General features: G+C 45.4%; 1 pseudogene; it reads left to right on the forward strand.

Moving 5' to 3' along the window:
* Window positions 1–5,828: 5,828 nt before the first annotated feature.
* Window positions 5,829–8,780, forward strand: LOC119319145 (annotated as a pseudogene).
* The last annotated feature ends 3,274 nt before the right edge of the window (window positions 8,781–12,054 follow it).

Below are 12,054 nucleotides of genomic sequence, written 5' to 3' on the forward strand. Positions count from 1 at the left end.
ATCATAGATAGGAGGCATGCTTTCATCATAGTAAATTTGCTCATCAAAGCTTGGGGGACAAAAAGTATCATCTTCATCAAACATAGCTTCCCCAAGCTTGTGGCTTTGCATATCATTAGCATCATGGATATTCAAGGAATTCATACTAACAACATTGCAATCATGCTCATCATTCACATATTTTATGCCAAGCATTCTATGTAATTCTTCTTCTAGTGCTTGAGCACAATTTTCCTTCCCACATTTTCACGAAAGACATTAAAAATATGAAGCTTATGAGACAAACTCAATTCCATTTTTTTGTAGTTTTCTTTTATAAACTAAACTAGTGCTAAAACAAGAAACAAAAAGATTCGATAGCAAGATCTAAAGATATACCTTCAAGCACTCACCTCCCCGGCAATGGCACCAGAAAAGAGCTTAGTTGACGGGGTGTGAGTGCCGCTTACCTAGCCTCCCCGACAACGGCGCCAGAAAAGAGCGTGATGTCTACTACGCAACCTTCTCCTTGTAGACGTTGTTGGGCCTCCAAATGCAGAGGTTTGTAGGACAGTAGCAAATTTCCCTTAAGTGGATGACCTAAGGTTTATCAATCCGTGGGAGGCATAGGATGAAAATGGTATCTCTCAAGCAACCGTGCAACCAAATAACAAAGAGTCTCTTGTGTCCCCAACACACCCGATACAATGGTAAATTGTATAGGTGCACTAGTTCGGCGAAGAGATGGTGATACAAGTGCAATATGGATGGTAGATATAGGTTTTTGTAATCTGAAAATATAAAAACAGCAAGGTAACAAGTGGTAAAAGTGAGCGTAAACGGTATTGCAATGCTTTGAAACAAGGCCTAGGATTCATACTTTCACTAGTGCAAGTTCTCTCAACAATAATAACATAATTGGATCATATAACTATCCCTCAACATGCAACAAAGAGTCACTCCAAAGTCACTAATAGCGGAGAACAAACGAAGACATTATGCTAGGGTACGAAACCACCTCAAAGTTATTCTTTCCAATCAATCCATTGGGCTATTCCTATAAGTGTCACAAATAGCCCTAGAGTTCATACTAGAATAACACCTTAAGACACAAATCAACCAAAACCCTAATGTCACCTAGATACTCCAATGTCACCTCAAGTATCCGTGGTTATGATTATACGATATGCATCACACAATCTCAGATTCATCTATTCAACCAACACATAGAACCTCAAAGAGTGCCCCAAAGTTTCTACCGGAGGATCAAGACGAAAACGTGTGCCAACCCCTATGCATAGGTTCATGGGCGGAACCCACAAGTTGATCACCAAAACATACATCAAGTGAATCACGTGATATCCCATTGTCACCACAGATACGCACGGCAAGACATACATCAAGTGTTCTCAAATCATTAAAGACTCAATCCGATAAGATAACTTCGAAGGGAAAACTCAATCCATTATAAGAGAGTAGAGGGGAGAAGAAACATAAGATCCAACTATAATAGCAAAGCTCGCGATACATCAAGATCGTGCCAAATCAAGAACGAGAGAGAGAGAGAGAGATCAAACACATAGCTACTGGTACATACCCTCAGCCCTGAGGGTGAACTACTCCCTCCTCGTCATGGAGAGCGCCGGGATGATGAAGATGGCCACCGGTGAGGGTTCCCCCTCCGGCAGGGTGCCGAAACAGGGTCCCGATTGGTTTTTGGTGGCTACAGAGGCTTGCGGCGGCGGAACTCCCGATCTCTTCTGTTCTTCGGAAGTTTTAGGGTAAGTGGGTATATATGGGTGAAAGAAGTACGTCGGTGGACCTCCGGGCTGTCCACGAGGCAGGGGGGCGCGCCCCCCACCCTCGTGGGCAGCCTGGGACTCCCCTGGCGTGCACTCCAAGTTTTTCCGGTAGCTTTCCTTCCAAAAATAACTTCTCCAGTTGATTTCATTCCGTTTCGACTCCGTTTGATATTCCTTTTCTTCGAAACACTGAAATAGGCAAAAAAAACAGCAATTCTGGGCTAGGCCTCCGGTTAATAGGTTAGTCCCAAAAATAATATGAAAGTGGATAATAAAGCCCAGTATTGCCCAAAATAGTAGATAATATAGCATGAAGCAATCAAAAATTATAGATACGTTGGAGACGTATCAACTGCAAAGACCTTTGGTGATGATTTCTTCGTGTACCTCGTGGATGATACTCCCACTTCTATTTCAGAAGTGTATGCCTCTCCAGAAGCTGACTACTAGAAGGATGCGGTCCGTAGCGAGATGGATTTGATCATGGCTAATGGGACATGGGAGATCACTAACCGTCCCTATGGTTGCAAACCACTGGGATGTAAGTGGGTGTTCAAAAAGAAGCTTAGGCCCGATGGTACGATTGAAAAGTACAAGGCTAGGCTTGTGGCCAAGGGCTATGACTAGCAAGAAGAGGAAGATTTCTTCGATACTTATTCACCTGTGGCTAGACTAACCACCATTCGAGTATTACTCTCGTTGGCGGCCTCACATGGTCTTCTCGTCCATCAGATGGATGTTAAGACGGCTTTTCTAAATGGAGAGCTAAACGAGGAAATCTACATGCAATAGCCTGATGGCTTTGTGATAGATGGTCAGGAAAGAAAGGTGTGTAGGTTGATAAAATCTTTATATGGCCTGAAACAAGCACCTAAGCAATGGCATGATAAGTTTAATACAACTCTGACATCTGTTGGTTTTGTTGTTAATGAGGCTGACAAATGTGTATATTATCGCCATGGTGGGGGCGAAGGAGTTATACTGTGCTTGTATGTTGATGACATACTGATATTCAAAACAAACCTCAAAGTCATTGAGGAGGTCAAATCGTTTCTATCTCAGAACTTTGAGATGAAAGACCTTGGTGTGGCTGATGTTATCTTGAACATCAAGCTACTAAGAGATAATGAGGGTGGGATCACACTTCTGCAATCCCACTATGTTGAGAAGGTGTTGAGTCGTTTTGGATATTCGGACTGCACACCATCTCAAACACCATATGATCCTAGCATGTTGATTCAAAAGTCCAAAGGCATGGCTAAAGATCAATTGAGATACTCTCAAATCATTGGTTCACTGATGTACCTAGCGAGCGCAACGAGGCCTGACATCGCGTTTGCTGTGAGCAAACTGAGCCGGTTTGTTTCCAAACCGGGTGATGTACATTGGCATGTTGTTGAGAGAGTTATGCGCTATCTGAAAGGTACTATGAACTATGGACTTCACTATACCGGATACCCGTCGGTACTTGAAGGGTATAGTGATGCGAATTGGATCTCTGATGCTGATGAGATGAAGGCCACAACTGGGTATATGTTTACTCTTGGAGGTGGCGCTGTTTCCTGGAAGTCTTGCAAGCAAATGATCTTAACGAGATCGACAATGGAAGCAGAATTAACGGCATTAGACACATCTGGTGTTGAAGCGAGATGGCTTCGAGATCTTTTGATGGACTTGCCATTGGTTGATAAATCGGTTCCGGCTATCCTTATGAACTGTGACAATCAGACTGTCATCACCAAGGTGAAGAGTTCAAAGGACAACATGAAGTCCACCAAACACATAAGAATGAGATTAAAAGCTGTCAGAAAATTAAGAAACTCCGGAGTGATAGCGTTGGACTATGTCCATACGGCTAAGAATCTGGCAGATCCCTTTACGAAAGGGCTATCACGTGTTGTGATAGATAATGCATCGAGGGAGATGGGTATGAGACCCACATGAGTTGCCATGGTAGTAACCCAATCTATGTGATCGGAGATCCCGTGAATTAGGACCTGGGAAAACAAGCCAGTGGTGAACTGAGGAGAGTAACTATACTAACCCACTCCGTTGGAGATGTGATACTCTCGATACTGTATGGTAAGATGACTACTGTCTTAATGTGTTCTGAAGCTTATATAAGCAAGATGCTATCCTACAGAGCGATCTTTGGAGGAATACACCTATATGAGCCCGACTGCTGATCACAGTTTATTAGATTGGGGTGATCTCTAGTAAGCTCATGAATAGGCCAGGAGTGTGACTTATATGCTCCACCCGAGGGGTCAGCCTTCGGCAGCCCAGTACTAGTGAGACATGTGGTGAGACTTCTTTACGCCAAACTAACAATTCAAGGTATAGTCCATTGTTCAGTTGTGAAGGTGTGTAGCTACTTGCTCTAGGTGAAGTTCAGCCTTAACAGGTCTTCACTGAAACACGGGTATATCGAAACAGTAATTGGAACAGAGGACACAATGGGCCCTCGAGATCTGGTGGGGGATTGCTGAAATTTGAGATGGGCTCTAGGCCCATATAGCAATTTCTGAAAAATCTCTAAGGGCCCATGTGGGTTATATGGCACTAGGTGTAGTGGGAAATTTAGTCCCACCCCGGAAGTGGAAGAGGAGTTGGACCTCCTTATAAGGGTTTCTCTTCTACATGCTATTGGAGCTTGAGAAGAGAAGAGGCCCTTGCGCACTCCTCCTCCGCCGCCCGCCTCGCCACGCCACGCCTCGTCACGACGCGCCGCGGGTTGCGGGATTGAGCCGAGCCGAGCTCACACCTGACTCGGACGTGGGTCGAGCCCACGTCTCTCCACGCGGTTGCGCCTATATAAGTGTCCGGTGTCTCCTAACCCTAGCCGCCACGAACAGATCACATATGCTTCACATGCACGCCCACCGTCATTCCTTTGCTGCTGCTGCCGCCGGTGACTCCATCCCGTCCGCCGCGTACACGGTCGACGGGAGAGCAGGTCTCTGAAACCACGCCCTTCTGGTTCCTGTATGGGGTGAGGGGCGAATAGGTTTTTGGGCAGCAATTACGCGACTGCTCACTTCCGATCGTCTACTTCATGTGCGTCTGCGTCGCCTTCATCATCACCATGTCCACCGACGCCGAACGTGCCACCGCCGAGAAAGCTGAAGCTGACAAGAAGGCCGTCGAGGACGCCGCTGCTGCCACCAAAGTCGCGGCCTCTGCATGGCCTACTGGAGGGTATAATTCGTTTATCCCGCTCCTATTGTTTTCTGTTTTAGCCATGCTAGCATTATACGTAGATCTTTCTGCAATTAGCGTAGTATGTGCTAGTTTGACTGAATATCAGTATGCATTTATTTGCATCAATGCCATGCTAGTGATTTACTCGTGGATTAATTTAATTAAGAAATTGCCTATTTACTCAACATTATGGTTGGATGGTTAGAGGACCAGTGGTATTTTCAGTCCATCAGGGTTTGAGTCCTGATGCTTGTAATATTTCTGAATTTATTTCAGCATTTTCGGCAATGTGCTTTTAGTGAGAGGAGACGTTCCCGTTGATGATGAGGCGTCTACGATGACTTCGTAAATCTCAAGATGATATACCGGCTCAGTCTGTCGTAGATGCTCACTATGAAGATAGTAACTTAGACTAGTGTCATATGCATGACACTAGTATAAGGCTAGTCATAGTGGGGAGTAACTTAGACTAGTGTCATGCATATGATACTAGTCTTTGTTACGACCTTCATAGTGCAAAATAACATATAAGTAGTATCATAGATGATAGCATTTATTACATTATAGACTCATTTTGCTTTGGCTTGCGTTATGTTACAGTACTCCAAACACCTCTCTCTTCATTAACTCTATGCCACATAAGCAAATTTGTCTTGAAATGCGCTATATTACTTGTTAAGTTACTCCCTCTACGGCGAGCCTAAGTTACTCCCCACTATGACCAACCTAAAAAAAACAGGGCCGCCTAGCGCCTTTCCCATGCCTTCTCGTGACTTGTCACTTCAATCAAGCACCTTTTGACCAGCGCCGCCTCGCCATTACTCCCCGCGACCCCCGAATCAAAGCCAAGAGGCACTGAGGCCGGAGCGAGCCTGCAGAGAAGCGAGGCGACGGAGGAGAGGAGCCGCCGCCGCCTCAGCAGCAGCAGCAGGAAGATGAAGGCCGTCGGCCCGAACGCCACCGTCGACCTTGAGGGCCTGGAATGCACCTTATGCTTCAGCCCCCTCCGGCCTCCGGTCTTCCAGGTCACCTCTTCACACCCCTTTCTTACAAGATTCTCCCTTCCCCGAGCGAACTGCTATCAATCGATTAAACTACCTCGTTTGATCCGCCGTTGCGTAGCGTCGGGATATCAATGCCATGCCCGGACGGTAAGCGATTTGATGGACGGGGGAGTGATTTATGTTTTACTGTTAGGGTTTGCTCCGCCGCCGGCGGAATGCGGCGGAGGAGGACGCCGTCGCTGGGGGAGGCGTTGTCGATCTCCTTTTTTTTTCGTTGGAAAGGAACCATGTCTATCATGGTTTCAGCTATTTGGCACAGGAATCGCTAGCTGCAGGGTAGTACAATTGAAGTTGCAAGTTGGTACCAGATTTACACTTCCTAGTAGCAAGTTCAACATCACCGGGCTGCGCTCTGACAAGTTCCAGCAAGAGGACTGTGTGGCAGACTGATTCAGGATTATGTACTGCTATCCACGTTTCTCATGCTTGTATCGCAATTTTCGTTCTATACGTGGTCTTTTTTGTTCTCCTGCCCAATGTATTTTGTTCTCCTAATGCCAGCCAAGCTCTTTGATTTGAGCAACTTATCCCAACCTGCCCAATGTATTTTGTTCTCCTAATCCTGGTATTATTCGAGCTACACTAAAATCTGTAGGCCATGTATATTGTTCACTTGATCAAAAAAGGTCTTCTCAAATAGGAACAGGAGTTAAAGACTTACTCACTCCGTTCTACTATAAGATGTTTTAGATAATTTCAATGTAGACTACATACGGATTGAAATAGGTGAACAAACACATTAAAATGGGTCTAGATACATGCGTATCAGAAAAATGCTAAAACATCTTATATGTAGGAACAGTGGGAGTACATGTGTAATTTTGTATTGCTTGGCATTGCGTTGATTACTATTTCTTCTTCGATTATTGAGGATTTTTTTATTTCCAGCTCTGCAGCCTCCTCAAATTTTTTTCATTCCTAGCTTCGGATGAAGTATTCGAAAAATTCCTTCACAACCTCCTCATCACCCTGTTCTGCATTGACTCTCTGCTTCATGGACGATATTTTCTCTTTATACTTTTCACCGAGCAGTTTTGGTATAAGCACTTTGCACAGATCATTTGAAATGCCTTTCATCAGATTTTTTTTCCCCTAGCATGTATCCTTTTTAAATACAGCTCTAGTTTAACATTTCTTGTCAAAACATTCTAGTGTGAATTTGCGACCTGTACAGCGTTTCCAAGTTACCCCATGATTATAAGTTTCAGCAATTAAACTTTACTTTTCAGCATTCAGTTTCGCAAATAATCATGCTCATAAAGTATAGCACATTTTCTTTCTTATATACAGTGGGAAACTTCTGATATTCTTCATCCGCATCTTCTTTGTTCGACCTGCTATGTGGAGCTCCCGGAGAAGAACAAGTCTGGCTGCACCCGGTGCTTCGCAGTAGAGCGTATACTGCAGTCTATCCAGGTCCTTTGCCCCTATGCGGAGTATGGCTGCACAGCCAAGATGCCCTACCATGAGATGGAGGAGCATGAGATGAAGTGCATGCACGCGCCATGCTTCACTGGATCAAACGAAGGGCAGCCCATGGCCCTGCACGATGGGTTACCGTCGGACTCTTAGACTTTTGTTATCCAAAATGTATCTCGCATCAATATCAATATCAACAATCATGAGAGCAAGAAGAAGCATGATAAGAAGAGTTCCACTTGTGATAATCAGTGCTCAGCGGTAATTGTGTATCTAATGTAGAAAAATTATGATAGCTTCAATCTGGCTAGGCACCTCCTGACGCTTGTTTCTCAAATGCAGAGGTCGGTTGTGAAAATGGGTCCTTGCGGCGGTGGTGGCGGCAAACCATGGAAGATGGACATGCGTGGTGTCAACCGTATCATTAAGGTGGTTGTTCGCCACGGCGCCGCGGTCGACGCCATGTCGGTGTTGTATGAGCGGGATGGCCAGAAGGAAAAGACCAAGCTGTGGGGAGGATCTGGGGGCAAGCGCTCGGAGGTACAAGTTACGCTTGCAACAACCATCATATTTCTTCATGTGGATGGGTGTCACTTTGTGAATGACTTGATAGTGACAAATAAATTCATTTTTGGCATGTCTAGATCTGTTTGGAGCCAGGAGAGCACTTGACAAACATCAGAGGCCACTACGGCTTCTTTAACGGCTGGTTCGTGATCAGGTCGCTCACTTTTGTGAGCAACCGCCGCACTTTTGGGCCGTACCCTAACAACCCCCGTTGTACCGCCTCGGCAACGTTATCTCTGACAACATTTGTGGATGGGCCCGAGCCGAATACTAAGATAGGTACGAAATATACCAGCATCACAGTTTTTGAGCCAAGAAATGCTTCTAATTTTTTTTCAATCACGATCAAACCTACTCCCTCCGTTTCAAAATAAGTGTCTCAACTTTTTATATCTAACAGATGAGAAGAAAGAGGGAAGTTACAGAAATAAGTCGGTTATATCCTTTTCTTACTCTTAACTAATGGGAGTGTAGATATTTAGCCTGAACCCTCATCAAAGTTATAGTTTTTCTGTCTAAAAAATGTAGCTGGATCCCTTGACAAAATCCCTCTTTTTGAAGTTTAGGCTTTTCGGTGAGACCGGATGAAACCTCTCAGTGGGACCGAGCTCAGCTGGAATAGGAGGCGCACGGTGGTACAACTGGCAAAGACAGAATTGCGAAGGCCGGCAATCAGCAATGCTGAAACAGGTGACCCCAGATGCTTCGAGTGCGAGACGACAATAAATGAAGCTACGATTGTGTTGGAAATATGCCCTAGAGGCAATAATAAAATGGTTATTATTATATTTCCTTGTTCATAATAATTGTCTATTGTTCATGCTATAATTGTATTAACTAGAAACCGTAATACATATGTGAATACATAGATCGTAATATGTCCCTAGTAAGCCTCTAGTTGACTAGCTTGTTGATCAATAGATGGTCACGGTTTCCTGACCATGGACATTGGATGTCGTTGATAACGGGATCACATCATTAGGAGGATGATGTGATGGACAAGACCCAATCCTAAGCATAGCACAAGATCGTGTAGTTCGTTTGCTAGAGCTTTTCTAATGTCAAGTATCATTTCCTTAGACCATGAGATTGTGCAACTCTCGGATACCGTAGGAGTGCTTTGGATGCATCAAACGTCACAACGTAACTGGGTGACTATAAAGGTATACTACAGGTATCTCTGAAAGTCTCTATTGAGTTGGCACGAATCGAGACTGGGATTTGTCACTCCGTATGACGGAGAGGTATCTCTGGGCCCACTCGGCAATGCATCATCATAATGAGCTCAATGTGACTAATGAGTTAGCCACGGGATCATGCGTTGCAGAACGAGCAAAGAGACTTGCCGGTAACGAGATTGAACGAGGTATGGGGATACCGACGATCGAATCCCGGGCAAGTAACATAACGATGGACAAAGGGAATTGTATACGGGATTGATTGATTCCTCGACATCGTGGTTCATCCGATGAGATTATCGTGGAACATGTGGGAGCCAATATGGGTATCCGGATCCCGCTATTGGTTATTGGCCGGAGAGGTGTCTCGGTCATGTCTGCATGGTTTCCGAACCCGTAGGGTCTACACACTTAAGGTTCGGTGACGCTAGAGTTGTTATGGGAAATAGTATGTGGTTACCTAAGGTTGTTCGAAGTCCCGGATGAGATCCCAGACGTGACGACGAACTCCGGAGTGGTCCGGAGGTGAAGATCAATATATTAGACGAATGGTATTGGAGTCCGGAATTGTTCTGGGAGTACCGGGTGACGACCAGCGTGACCGAAAGGTGTTTCGGAGGCCCCGGCAAGCGTTGGGGGCCCTTATGGGCCAAGGGAAGGGGGCACATCAGCCCACTAAGGGGATGTACGCCCCTCTCACCCCATCTCACATAACATGGAGAGGTGGGGGCGCCTCCCTTACGGCAGCCACCCCTCCCGGCTTGGGGGGCAGGTTTCCTAGGGGTGGGGGCGCCTAAACCCATTTAGGGTTTCCCCTGTGGCCGCCGCCCCTCCCCTAGGGAACCCTAGGGCGCCTCTTCCACCCCCTTCCCCCTATATATAGTGAGGGAGAGAGAGGGCAGCCACACCATTCCCTTGGCGTAGCCCTCTCCTCCTCTAACTCCTCCTCCTCTTCCATAGTGCTTAGCGAAGCCCTGCCGGAGAACCACGAGCTCCATCGCCACCACGCCGTCGTGCTGCTGGAGTTCTCCCTCAACTTCTCCTCTCCCCTTGCTAGATCAAGAAGGAGGAGACGTCCCCGGGCTGTACGTGTGTTGAACGCGGAGGCGCCGTCCGTTCCGCGTTTGGATCGGATCTACCGCGATTTAAATCGCCGCGAGTACGACTCCATCAACCACGTTCTTGTAACGCTTTCGCTTAGCAATCTTCAAGGGTATGAAGATGCACTCCCTCTCTCTCTTGTTGCTAGCATCTCCTAGATTGATATTGGTGACACGTAGGAAAATTTTGAATTATTACTACGTTCCCCAACAGTGGCATCATGAGCTAGGTCTATGCGTAGTTCTATGCACGAGTAGAACACAAAGTAGTTGTGGGCGATGATTTGTTCAATTTGCTTACCATTACTAGTCTTATCTCGATTCGGCGGCATTGTGGGATGAAGCGGTCCGGACCGACCTTACACGTACACTTATGTGAGACAGGTTCCACCGACTGACATGCACTTGATGCATAAGGTGGCTAGCGGGTATCTGTCTCTCCCACTTTAGTCGGATCGGATTCGATGAAGAGGGTCCTTATGAAGGGTAAATATCAATTGGTATATCACCGTTGTGGCTTTTGCGTAGGTAAGAAACTTTCTTGCTAGAAACCCATAGCAGCCACGTAAAACATGCAACAATAATTAGAGGACGTCTAACTTGTTTTTGTAGGGTATGCTATGTGATGTGATATGGCCAAAAGGATGTGATGAATGATATATGTGATGTATGAGATTGATCATGTTCTTGTAATAGGAATCACGACTTGCATGTCGATGAGTATGACAACCGGCAGGAGCCATAGGAGTAGTCTTAATTTATTGTACGACCTGCGTGTCAATGAAAACGTCATGTAATTACTTTACTTTATTGCTAACCGTTATCCATAGTAGTAGAAGTAATAGTTGGCGAGACAACTTCATGAAGACACGATGATGGAGATCATGGTGTCATGCCGGTGATGAAGGTGATCATGTCGTGCCTTGAAGATAGAGATCAAAGGCGCAAGATGATATTGGCCATATCATGTCACTTTATGATTTGCATGTGATGTTTGTCATGTTTACATCTTATTTGCTTAGAATGACAATAGCATTAAATAAGATGATCCCTCACTAAAATTTCAAGAAAAGTGTTCCCCCTAACTGTGCACCGTTGCGAAGGTTCGTTGTTTCGAAGCACCATGTGATGATCAGGTGTGATAGATTCTAACATTCGCATACAACGGGTGTAAGCCATATTTACACATGCGAAACACTTAGGTTGACTTGATGAGCCTAGCATGTACAGACATGGTCTCGGAACACAAGAGACCGAAAGGTCGAACATGAGTTGTATAGCAGATGCGATCAACATGGAGATGTTCCCATTGATGACTAGTCCGTCTCACGTGATGATCGGACACGGCCTAGTCGATTCGGATCATGTATCACTTAGATGACTAGAGGGATGTCTATCTGAGTGGGAGTTCATTGAATAATTTGATTAGATGAACTTAATTATCATGAACATAGTCTAAATTGTCTTTGCGAATTATGTTGTAGATTAATAGCTCGCGCTTTAGCTCCATGTTTTAATACGTTCCTAGAGAAAAACTAACTTGAAAGATATTGTAAGCAATTGTGCGGACTAGGGCCGTAGTCTGAGGATTGTCCTCACTGCTACACAGAAGGTTTTTGTCCTTAATGCACCGCTCAGTGTGCCAACCCCTCTGGCGTCGTCTGTGGATGTTGTTAACATCTGGCAGACACGTTCTGATGACTACCTGATAATTTAGTGCACCATGCTTTACGGCTTAGAGTCG

This window comes from Triticum dicoccoides, chromosome 6A (genome assembly GCF_002162155.2).
Source record: "Triticum dicoccoides isolate Atlit2015 ecotype Zavitan chromosome 6A, WEW_v2.0, whole genome shotgun sequence".
In the NCBI taxonomy this organism is placed as follows: domain Eukaryota; kingdom Viridiplantae; phylum Streptophyta; class Magnoliopsida; order Poales; family Poaceae; genus Triticum; species Triticum dicoccoides.